We start from the raw sequence: 12,780 nt of genomic DNA on the forward strand, positions 1-12,780 counted from the left end.
TTATCCCTCCCCGACCTTTCCCCTTTGGTAACGGTAAGTTTGTTCTGTATTTCTGTCTTGTAAATTAGTTCATTTGTATCATTTTTTTAGATTCCACATATAAGTGATATCATATGATATTTGTCTTTCTCTGTCTGACTTACTTCACTCAGTATGATCATCTCTAGGTCCATCCATGTCGCTGCAAAGGGCACTATTTCATTCTTTGTTACGGCTGAGTAGTAGTATTGTGTATATGTACCACATCTTCTTTATCCATTCATCTGTCGATGGACACTTAGGTTGTTTCCATCTTGGCTCTTGTAACTAGTGATGCAGTGAACATCGCGAGGTGCATGCATCTTTTCGAATTATGGTTTCCTCTGGATATAAGCCCAAGAAGTGGGATTGTAGGATCATTAATTTAAGCTATTATTGATTGCTTCACTTGTTATAGAAATACTTGTGGAGACAAATGACATTAAATGTCTTATATTCTGGCCTTACTGAAAAATCATCAAATATTTTTTAAAATTTAGGGGTTTTAAAAGAAAAAGTAGTGATTACCACAAGAGTTGACATGAATTGAGATTTTTCCTGTCTCTTCCAGTTTGGACCCCGAGGTTCCTGACGTGCCCTCTGGTTCGGCTACAGCACAAGGTCTGCAGGCAGCGGTCAGACTCACCAGTCTCTTCTGAAATGTAGGAAAACATTTCAGGTTAGTCTGTTTGTTATTTCACTTCAAAACTTAGGTCCCCCAAATGCATTCTAAATATCGGAATTAAATGTGTATTATTCTTATGCTTTTCCTGCTTTATGTTTTTTTCTCCCCAAACTAGCTTACCACGTCTGAGGCTTGTAGAAACTAATGTTAGAGGTTGCGGAGGGTGGTGCTTTTGTTTTGCTTTTGGCCGTGCTGTGGCTTATAGGATCTTAGTTCCCCGACCGGGGATTGAACCTGGGCCCTCAGGAGTGAGAGCTCGGAGTCCTAACCACTGGACGGCCAGGGAATTCCTGGGATGGTGTTTAAAGTACTCTCCTGGAGAAGGAATTAGGCTAGAAACCAACTGAACTGCCCACCTTTCTGCACTCCTGATTCCTCTATTGCTGACTAGGGTGTGGGGAGGATGGTCATTTCCTGTGCGAGGATCCCCAGCCCTTTGGGGGCGCCCTGAGGACAGTGGCTGCTGGCCCCTGAGGAGAGCAGCCCAGCTGGGGCTGAGGCAAAGCCGAGGCCCTTGGGGCCTGTGTCCCCTGAGCTCGGGGAGGCTGGTCCTGACCCCCACGCCCCGTGCTGTGACGATGGCTGTTGTGTGTTGGTGCGGCTTAGCTCTTGATTCCAAATTCTCTGGACTCCTGAGTCTTGCCCTTGGAACACCCAGGACACCCAGGGAGAAACCGCTCGGATGCCCGGGAGGGAACACTGCTGGTTTCCACAGCAACCGAAGACTTAGGGCAGTCCTCCTTGGGTAGAGTTTCTGTTAATTTTTTAATGAATTTATTTTTTTTTTTGCGGTACGCGGGCCTCTCTCTGTTGTGGCCTCTCCCGTTGCGGAGCACAGGCTCCGGACGCGCAGGCTCAGCGGCCATGGCTCACGGGACCAGCTGCTCCCCGGCATGTGGGATCCTCCCGGACCGGGGCACGAACCCGTGTCCCCTGCATCGGCAGGCGGACTCTCAACCACTGCGCTACCAGGGAAGCCCCTTTAATGGATTTTTTAAATGGCTAAGTTATTACTCAGCTTCCTCGTTTGTCACGGAGACAAGGACTCCCTTCTGGGGCTGCAGTACCGGTGGGGCGACAGGATGCAGGTGATGTGCTGGGCTGGCCGCCTCGGAGAACGTTTTCAGTGAGTGTTAACCATTCTCAGATTTAATTCATTTCTGAATTGTTTCACACACACACGCACACGCACACACACACAAGCACACTCCTTAATTCTTTTTTTAAAAAAATTTAGACTTTGATGACTTTGCCCCTTGCACAGAAACGAAGACCCAACACAGCAAAACTAAATGAATAAATTAATAAACTCCTACCGCCAACATCTAAAAAAAAAAAACTTATAAGGAATGAGAGACACCTAAGCAGGCAAAAACTCTATAAAGCTAATAAAATTCTTCAAAGAAACAGGCAAAGATGTTGGCTTAAATCAAAGATTGATAAAAACAAAACGAGCTTTGAACAGAGAAGCTAAGTCAGTTCAGGTATCCAGAGAGCACTTCAAGCAGAGAGCTTGCTCGTGCCCCACAATGGGCGCTCCCCGCCAGAGCTGGGTGCACAAACCTCTGTAAGTACAGAGCTAATTTCTAATGAGTTTACCCCTACAATCCAGGACGCGCAGTTAATTTTGAACTTCACAGAAAGAAATTCAATCTTACCTGAAAATTAACTGCATTTCCTGTATTTTTGCTTGCTACATCTTACAGCCCTATTTCAAATACATGGGAATAAAACAGCCACAGAAGGTGAAAGTGTGCTGAACCAGAATATATATGTCGTGACTTCAGAGTTCAATGCTAAGGAAGTGACTGAGAGCTTTTTCTTGTCTCTTTGTGTCTCTTTGCTAGAAACTCCATCTTTTCTGCATGGTTTTCTCCTCTCGATCTGGGCCAAGTTTTAGCATCTTTCAGAGTTTCATTGCTATACTGATGATGACTTCAGGTGGTAAGAATTTCTGTTCTTTACAAAAGCAGCAGAAAAAAGGCAATGGCCACCGGCCTATGAGTTCCTAAGGATAAGAACTGTGTGTTTAACCAACTTGATAGCCTCAGAGGCTAGCACAGTGCCTGGCTCAGAGCAGGTAGTCAGTCGATGTTTGCTCTTTCCTTAGATTTATTGAACAAGTTGTGGGGCAAGGGGGCAGCTGGACAGAATCGTCACCAGTGTGATCATATGTGGTTCAACTTTTCATTCCCATTGGTTTTCACAGTGCCTCAGATATAAGTGGATCTCAATAAATGCCGAATGAATTGAACTCAGCTGATTTAAGGCCATGTGATTCCTTTCCATTAGGGTAGATATTTCTTGAGAAACATTTTTATTATTTAGAATATCATGGAAATTTGTATTTGCTACACACCACATAACCACACTTATTTTATTACTTTTGTATTCCTCTGGGCTTCTTGTTCATGGTACACAGTGCTCTCTGGTGTGACAGGTCTTGGCGTGAGTAATTCCAAACCTCAGGGCTCTCTCATCATCCAGCCCAGTGCAATTACATGAGCACTTGAGAGTCTGGCTGAGTTTGGAAAGTGGATGTAAGTGAAACAGACAAGGTGGAAAGGAACAGAGCGACATCTGGAGAGGAGAATGGCCAGGACTCACGTCTGCCTGCCTGAAGCTCACCTCCCCCCTCCTTGGTCTCCATGCTCCTCCCAGTGAGCACGTGATGGGTCACAGGACTGTCCCCCTGGGCTGTGCTGGGGTCTGTCCCAAGTCAGCCTCCAGCCCCTCCAGGTAGGCAGTACCCAAGGCATTGCATCAGTCGTTTTCCCAAACACAGTAGCTAAGTTTGGGTCTGATCTTGTATTCCCTGAAAATAACCCTATGTGTAAACTCTTAAATAATCTTTTAAAATCTCTAACTTCTTTGAATTTTCTACACAAAATTCGCATACAAGAATTCTAGCTTGGCCACAACCCCTTTAATGAAATTTAAAGATAGAAGGAAACTTGGGAATGCCAGTTGTGCAGGTGGTAGAATGTTTGGGTTTAAGGTATGCACACTCTTTCCTGGATCTCCAAGATAGATTTGAAGGTTTTAATCAAAAGTGTAAGCTTTCGGGATAATGCTAAGAGATGGTCCATTGAGCTGCATTCTTAAAATACGAAAGACATCCAATCATTCTACAATCCGTACATTGTAAAATTTTATGTCTCAACTATAGTTAATTTTCCATCACCCAAACTCTTGGCTGGACTTCCACGTTTTCTCAATAATGACTTCTCTTACTTGGCGAGTCACGTTAAATTTAGCAAAAGCTGGGATGCCAATCACCTCTGCCCCAGCTCCCCCTCTATTAGGTCATTTCTGATGCTATCTTGGGCTTCTTTCATCACCTTGTGGGTCTCGCCATCACTGGGTTCCACGTTTGTAAGAAATTGCTTATTTGGATATCCATCCAGGCAGGCCCATCAGACCTTTCACATCAGCTCGCCTGAGTCTGGAATCTAAACCATTGGCTGCAGGAAGCAGGCCTTCATGCTCCTGCCTTAACACAGGAGAGAGGGGTGGGGAGGGTTTTTTTTCATTTTTAAAGAGTCATCTTTTTTTTTTGGCTGCTTTGGGTCTGCGTTGCTGCGCGCGGGCTTTCTCTAGTTGTGGCGAGCGGGGGCTATTCTTCGTTGTGGTGCGCAGGCTTCTCCTTGCGGTGGTTTCTCTTGTTGCAGAGCACGGGCTCTAGGCACACGGGCTTCAGTAGTTGTGGCACATGGGCTCAGTAGTTGTGGCATGTGGGTTCTAGAGCGCAGGCTCAGTAGCTGTGGTGCATGGGCTTAGCTCCGCAGCACGTGGTATCTTCCTGGACCAGGGTTCGAACCCGTGTCCCCTGCACTGGCAGGCAGATTCCTAACCACTGCGCCACCAGGGAAGTCCAGGCGGGGTGTTTATTAAAATGCTTTTCAATGCACCTCCCTGTGCGTGAATGTTTTCTAAGTAAGAGGTAGGAACGCTCCATCTTCACAGAGAGCTGTGGCTTCAGGAGAGAGAGAGGCCAAGCTTTCCCCCTTCTCTCCTACACCAGCTGCAGTCAGGTCTGTTTATGTATTGCACGATGACTCTCTGGGGCATGAAGAAATAGGGTGGAGACCAGGGTCAAGGATTTTCAGGTTTTACCAGTGGACAAAGTACAGAGGAATATTCCAGGGATTCTGATTCTAGCAGAGGGTGAGTGGGGGAAATATGGTGTGTTGTTTCTGTCTCACACTTGGACGTGGGGGTGTGATTTGGTCTCTGCTCACCTCCCCAACCTGGATTCTTACGAGCCCCATGCCCCGCACTCCAAGCTACATTCGGGCCAAAACAGTCTCAGCCCTCAGTGGTCTGAGACTTACCTCTACTGTGCTTGCCTCTACTTACCTCTACTGTTCCTTGACAGACTGATTTGAAGAAGTCTTTTTATCTGTCCTCCCCGTGCCTACTATCCCTGTTCATACACACACACACACACACACACACACACACACACTCTTAGATGATTACACCCAGACACATGCATACACTGGGACAGATGTGTCCACTTAGATGCACACGTGGCCAGCACATGCATACACACAGGCTGTGAGCACCTTCAGGGTCAATACCGTGTCTAGGTCTCCGCTGTAACCAAGATCCTTGCTCAGAGCGGGTGGTCAGTAATAGCTGTTGAATAAATGCTAAACGAGGAGCAGCACCCAGAAGTGTGCACCTCTTAGGGTCAACTGCTGAAAATATTTGGTCAGGAATTTCCCATCATTTCTGATTCTAATTGAGAGTGTGCTGATTGCAACCTGGACTTGGAAGGCCAATTACTTCTCCCCAGTTCCCCCAAATACACCACATCAGATCAAGCTGGAATGTATATGACCAGGGAGCTGTCAAGAGCAGAGTCAGTCCATCCTTCGATTAGTTCCCATCAGAGACTTAAACAAATAAGAAAACCAAACAGTTCCCCCTCTTGAGCAAACACTGTTTGAACTGATAGTAGGTCAACAAGAGCATGGCCGGGTCAGCAAACGCCAACAAGTGAAGAAGCAAATTACTGCCAACCGTCCAAGATCAGACCACAATACAAACAAAAGCACATGTACATATAAAATAGAATAACATCACGAACCTCATGCAGCAACAGGACTGAGAAATTACAACTTCATGAAAGATGTAAATGGAGATGATACACACGTACGCATACGTGTGTACATAGATACATAGATGGATGATGGGTGGATAGAAGGACAGTTGATAGAGAGACGGATGGAAAATGTAAAACAGATTGGGGGAAGGCAGCCTGTTTTAACTTTTTGAGGCTCAAGATGAGATGAGCAAATTTGCAACTGCATGTGCTTCAAGATGGTAGCAAGTGAGAACCTCTGGGTGAGTTTGGGGGGACGCAGTAGAGAGAGTCTGAGTGAGTGGGAGTTAAACAGGTCATTCCAGCCCCTTTGGCAAACTCCCCTCCTGCTGGGACAAACTGGGGGGCATGGGTGGGGGGGACGATGCAGGCAGAGGCCGGGCAAAGGGCGAAATGAGGTGACACAAAGAGGGAGAGTCAGCACGAGCACACGTCCCCACCCCAAGGCCCAAGCCTTCCCCTCAAGGAACTTTCAGGAAAGATCTTCAGTGCCACCCAGTGCTTTCTGCAACAGGAGTTGAGTTTCTTTATTTTCCACACCCACTAAGACGGTGCCTCACGACCCCGTGAGCTGTGTGATAATATCTCCTGACACATATTATACTTTGCGAAGCATTTTCACACTTGCGGTCTTACTCGGCCTGTGTCTGAAGACAGGCTGCTTCCGTGCCCACCTGCGGGTGGTGGGGGTGGGGGTGCGGCGGAGCCCTCCCTTCCCTGAAGCTCCACCCAAGGCCCTGGATGTGCAGTGACCCTACCACACGGGGCCTTCCAGGGACAATGTCCCGAGGCCCTCAACCTCACGGCATTCCCTGAAGCCTATTATCTTGTGGTAAAAGAAGGTTCTTTCTTTCTGATAGCTCAGAATTTCCCTCCAGTTCTCATATTCCTCTCCATGAGACCCATGTAAAGATTCTTGCTACTCAAAGTGTGGTCCATGGACCGGCAGCACCACCATCACCTGGGGTCTTGTTAAAATGCAGACTCCCAGGTCCCGGCCCAGACCTGCTGATTCAGGATCTGCATTTTGACCACATTCCAGGGGACTTGTGTGCACGTTACAGCTTGAGAAGCTCTGTTATGATAAGTGTTTAGTATACATAGGAATTCTTAATTTTTAGATTTTGTGGATAAATGCAGTATTTATAAGTATTCAGCCCACAGATTTTGTTGTTAGCTTGCCAGCTTACTGAATACTAATATTCTAGAGGCTTTTGTCCCTGCAGTAAGTTGGGGAGAGGGTTTTGTTATTGATGGTCACCACCCCTAATATTATAAAGGGCACGGATTCTAGAGCCCAGAATCAGTGACAGGGCCTCAGGGAGTATCAAGAAGAGGGAGTGTTAGGGAAAATTGTGGGTATTTTTGCATATTTGAGACAAATACCTTAATTCCTACGTCATCTAGGAATTACTAATCTACATTCACAATAATAACATGCACTAAACGAATGCAGCTCTATTTACAGCAGCAGGAAGACTAGGTTAGGAAGGCCTGCTGTTCATGTAGACCTCGCAGGACTTACAGCTAGAAGGGGGAGCCAGTGTTTTTATTTGTCATGGTGCATTTAAAATTTACCAAAGGAATTGGATAGTGGGTACGTGAATATCAAGTAACTGATAGAGTGGAAATTCATAATCGCAAAATTTGAAGCATCCAGGGAGGGAAGCAATGACTCTGCCTCAGCACGTGTACACAGCACACAGTAAAGATGCGCGGTTACATACCCAGGAGTGGGACTGCTGGATCATACGGTCGCCAGGTGCGGGGAGCGGGGGATGGGCGGGGAGGTTGGGGTTAGTAGATGCCAACTATTACATATAGAATGGAGAAACAACAAGGTCCTACTGTATAGCACAGGGAACTCTATTCAATACCCTGGGATAAAACATAATGGAAAAAAATATAAAAAAAGATGTATATATGTGTATAACTGAGTCACTTTGCTGTACAGCAGAAATTAACACAACATTGTAAATCAACTATACCTCAATTAAAAAATAAATTTAAAAAATGGGTGCACGTCGGTCCCATCGGGCAGTCCAGGCCTGTTGCGGGAAGGTGGGGCTCTCATCCACTTCTCTTCCTTATCCAAGGCTCTTAGCCTAGTGTTTGACACACAGAACGTGCTTATTAAATACTTTTAAATTTTAATAACTCAAAGTCATCTTTCAGAGAGTTTTGCTAATCTGTCCAGAGAAGAACTAACACATCTTAGAAACATTTAGCTGGACACAGCCTCCAAAAGCAAAGGAGCTTCAAACTGTGGCCCTAGATGTCTCCTTCCAGGCCCCTCACAGTGACCCCCTGAAGATAAAATGCCTAAAAATCTGCCTGGCAGAGCAGCAAGTCCGTGAGTATCTGTTGAACCGGTGAGCAAGTGAATTTATCTTTTTAAATCCCTTCACTTGCCCGCCTTGAGAAGTGGAGTCCACTGGCTATAGCCGGATGTCAGGCCACTGGGTGCTCACAGACGCAGGTGAAGTCTGGCCGAAGTTACAACCGGGACCAGATCATCTTCTCAAAAGAAGGGCAATACAGAGGTAACCAGAAGCTGAAAAAGTAAATTGTTATTCTACACAAATTTATTACTCAGAACAGAACTCGCATCCTTGGAAAAGACTTTCTTGATAAACATAAATAAACTTAAAAAATTGTAATATATGATTATCGTAGAAAATGTATAAAATACAGCAAAGTCTAAGAGGAGATTGAATTTCCTCGTGCCCATCACTGGGAGATGGCCATGGTTGTTATTTGGATATAATTTCTTTTAATCTTTTTTCCATGCCAAACACATTTATAAAATCAGAATCATTGCATTACTGATTTTATGTTGCACCCCTTTGATCTAACATCATAGCATGAAATATTTTCCAGCACAAACATTCTTGGCAAATATCACATCAATGATGGCACATGAGCATAAACAAGATATATTTAAGAGCTCCCTAGTGTTGCTGTTCTAAACAACACCGGAGTAACTGTCCCTGCAAGTCTCGTCTGCATTTCTGATTATTTTCTTGGGGTAGTTTCCTAGAGAGTAGAAACGGCTTTCAAAAGGACAGCAGCTCACTCATGACTTCGGGTGAGGCTGGAGAAAAGCAGTGGTTGGGACCATTTCAGGCCACATTTGAGGGGCACACGCCCGCCAGGCCGGGCCTTACGGGGACCTGGGGACCTGCACTCAGGCCCATCAGATTGCTGAGTTTCTCTTGAAGAGTTTCTTAAATATCCTGGCTTCTAAAGGAGAGAGAAGTTCTCCAATATTTACTCCTTTAGCTAAGGGAAAAGGGGGAGAAAAGTATATTATTCCTTGAAAGAAAAAGTAATATATTTTCCAGCAATGTGATCTCATCCCTCACATCTTTGAAGGACTAGTGTTAATCCGAAGTCCATTCAAGTTAATAAAGTGTGCCTTTCCCTTACAATGACCTTTTGCTGGAGGTATTTTAGGTTTGTTTTTATAAATAGTTCTTAATTAAATGAGAATCTCGTTATAAAATTATTGTAAAAGTCACTTATCCTGTGTTAAGGGATATAGAGCAAAAGCTGGCTTCTACCCAGTTTAGAAAACGCATCGCCCTTTTGAAATGAAATTACTTCAATCGATTTTAGTAATAATGCGTTACTTATGTATGGATGTATGTATATGATATAATACACACACAGGTGTCCATGTACAGTAATGTATAATTACATACAGAAGTATGTAGTTATTTGCAGTTTACAGAACATTTTTCAGCCAGGATTCCTTATGAGATTCATAATAACAGAACCCTGGGCATGCTACACGCTGCTTCACTTTTGCTGGTGAGAATAATGAAGCTTTAGGTTCACTAAGTCGTCCACGGTCACCTGCCTGGTTCACTAGCGACTAGATGCCACCTTCCCCAACACCCCGACCCCTAACGGCTACTCAGATTCCCTAAGACCCTTTGTGGACGTGGTAACTGATTAATCAATCTTGGTTTCAGTTTCATCTTGCAGAACACGAAGGTGACTCTCTCCCCGCCGCTTGTAGAGAAATTAGGAACACAAGTGAATTAGTCTGAACACTGAACACACACACACACACGCCCTTCCTATTTTCAGAAAGGATTTGAGGTGGTTGATACCCACATTAGGGGCAATAATAATTTCACTGAAAAAGACAACAGCAAAAACGGTTTAAAAATTACAGAATCTGTACGATTTATTACACACTGCATGTTCAGAGCCTGGAGTGCTATCAAAATGAGAATTTTCCTTCTCATCAGTGAAATTTCAAAAATCAATGTAGTTCAGAAAATGCAGCTGTGCTCTGCATTGATAAGAGTTTGAAATAAGTAGGTTGCAAAAGAAAAAAGACGCTGGCTGGACCTGGGAAATTGAGGAGGAGTGGTCCTATGGATAAAACAGAAGCCACAGAATACAAACCGGGGCCCAAGTTCCCAAAGTCCACCTCAGAAAGTCACCTGCAGCGGCACCCCTGAAACCGTTAATTTTCCTGCACCTCAGTTCCATCATCTGTGACGAAGAAGCAAACGTGTTTTATGGGTTGTTGTTCAGAAGGTGGACAGTTTATATGAGGCTGTTTTGTTAAATCACCTCTGCGATTTTACCCAGTGAAATCTTTTAGAATAGTGATCCTTGGAGAAAATTAATACAACGTGGAATACGCTGCAGATATAAAGTGCGACGTAAATGCTTCGCGATGAGAACGCAGATGAGGTCTGCAAACTGCCGGTTCTTCTCTGACTCAGCCGCCGCAGAGTGAGTTTTGGCAACTGTGATCTTGCAAAGTACAGATTAAAAAAAAATGAACAGAGAACCTTTCTGACAGATGTTACCCGTCCCAGCAACACCTGATGTGTAAGCAGGACACAGCTGGTTCCCCAGCCGTCAAGTCAGCGACAGGCCCGCCTCCCTACCCCCCATCACTTCCGCCTCGAGGGGCAGCCAGGGGCCTGTCCCTGCTCGGTCCTGGTGGATCCTGATGGCCCCGAATCCTGCTGGGCTGAGAGCATGACTCCAAGCTGGTTTCCTAAAGGCTTTCTGGACGGGTGGCTTCAAAGGCACGCCCCCAACGCTGGAGCTGCGTTTTCACATTGTAGCTTTCCAGATATGTCTTGGTTTAAATTTCCAGAAGGGGATTCTTCCTCTCTCCCTCCCTTTCTTTTCTTTCTTTCAAAAGGAAAAAATAGCATCTCTGAGTGACCGTTTTGTCCTTGCGGCTTGCTGTAGGATCGCTGGTAGCTCAGGGGGGACGGCTCCCCAATTTTAAACAGGGGAACATTCGAATTTTAGTCAATAAAGAGAACTAAATGTCCCCCAAACAAACATATATGTGTGTGTGTGTGTGTGTGTGTGTATATACACACTATAATGTGTCTATACACAATAAAAATAAACTATACGCTATCATGTGCACATACATATGTATACAATAAAAGAACTAAATATCCCCCAAACAACATATATACACACACATGTGCGCATGCATGTGTATATAAGTATTACATATACACACACATGTGCGCATGCACGTGTATATAAGTATTACATATATACACACACATGTGCGCATGCACGTGTATATAAGTATTACATATACACACACATGTGCGCATGCACGTGTATATAAGTATTACATATACACACACACGTGCGCATGCACGTGTATATAAGTATTACATATACACACACATGTGCGCATGCACGTGTATATAAGTATTACATATACACACACATGTGCACATGCACGTGTATATAAGTATTACATATATACACACACATGTGCGCATGCACGTGTATATAAGTATTACATAATGTTTGGAGAATATTTACACACACACACACACACACACACACACACACACACACACACTCAGTAGGTCTGCTCTGGTTCCCCTGTCAGATTTTCTGAATAAGCTCTGAGACTCACTGGAATCAAGCCTCCCCTTCATCCCGGTGCTGAGATTCGACCTGGTCCCTTCCTGCCTGCAAACGGCCATCAGGACCCACCAACCCCTGAGCCGTCCATCCAGCGGGCCTCCACGCGGTGGCACAGTGGGATCATTGTGGGGTGGACGCCTTAAAAATCGCCTGGTGCCTGGGCCCCAGGAGGAGGGATTCCGATGCGGTCTGGACCCCGCACTCCTCAGTGTTTTCCCCAAGTGTTGAGAGGAGCAGCTGAGGTTAAGAACCACTGGCTATGTCTTACCTGCGATTCCCTGCCCCCATATTTTCACCCTTTCTGTACCCCAAGACCAAAGAGGACAAGTGACAAGAACCCGGGCGGGCCGACTCCAGTGGCGAGACGCTCACCTTTGAGCTCGGGGGCCCTTCGGGTTGACCAGCCTCCCCACTTCCCAGGTCGTGGACTTCTGTGCTGACCAGGCCACACAGGCTCCCGCTGCACCGTTGGGCCTGGTGGCACCAGCGCTGTTGCCTCTCGTCCGTTTTCTCCCCAGAACCCGCAGAGGCCTCGGGGACCCCACAGGCTGGTGAGGCAGCCTCTGGGCCCGTCGGAAGCTGCAGACATCACCCACGCTCCCTCGGGGACCAGCCCGGCCGCCCTGCCAGCACTGCCCCGCTCCCCCCTTTGCTTTGATTTTAAATCCAGCCACTCTTGCGCAAAGGTGGCCTCTCAGGGCCCCCACAGCCCCGGGTTCGAGGTGTAATGGGAGGAGGAGGGAGGAACAGGGAGAAGCCCTCGGTCTGAGCAGCAGGCGCCTCCTCTCTTCCTGACTGACCCCGCAGGCTGTCAAGGCGGCCAGCGTGCATGCGTGTGCGTGTGCACGTGTGTCTGCCCCCGGCGTCCACGCTCTCAGTGCTCGGGAGCTCTGCCGTCTGCAATACTAGCTGTGCCTGGATTTCTCTTGCGTAAGCAACTCGACAGGATTTACCACGTGCCCCCCCCCCAGTCCCCCGTGTCCCCCTCCCACTGGTCGGGGATGTAGTGAGGATGCTGTAGCCTAATTCC

General features: G+C 46.3%; 1 long non-coding RNA gene across 2 annotated transcripts in view; it reads left to right on the forward strand.

The window, feature by feature from the left end:
• The window catches only part of LOC137231476 (uncharacterized), a 96,540-nt gene that overhangs the window by 67,009 nt on the left and 16,751 nt on the right, over positions 1 to 12,780 (forward strand). For both annotated transcript variants that reach the window (XR_010946568.1, XR_010946567.1), the window contains one exon: positions 590 to 697. This is a non-coding gene — a long non-coding RNA (uncharacterized lncRNA). The remainder of the gene's footprint in view (positions 1 to 589; positions 698 to 12,780) is intronic.

The sequence above is a fragment of the Pseudorca crassidens genome, chromosome 10 (genome assembly GCF_039906515.1).
Source record: "Pseudorca crassidens isolate mPseCra1 chromosome 10, mPseCra1.hap1, whole genome shotgun sequence".
Taxonomy (NCBI): domain Eukaryota; kingdom Metazoa; phylum Chordata; class Mammalia; order Artiodactyla; family Delphinidae; genus Pseudorca; species Pseudorca crassidens.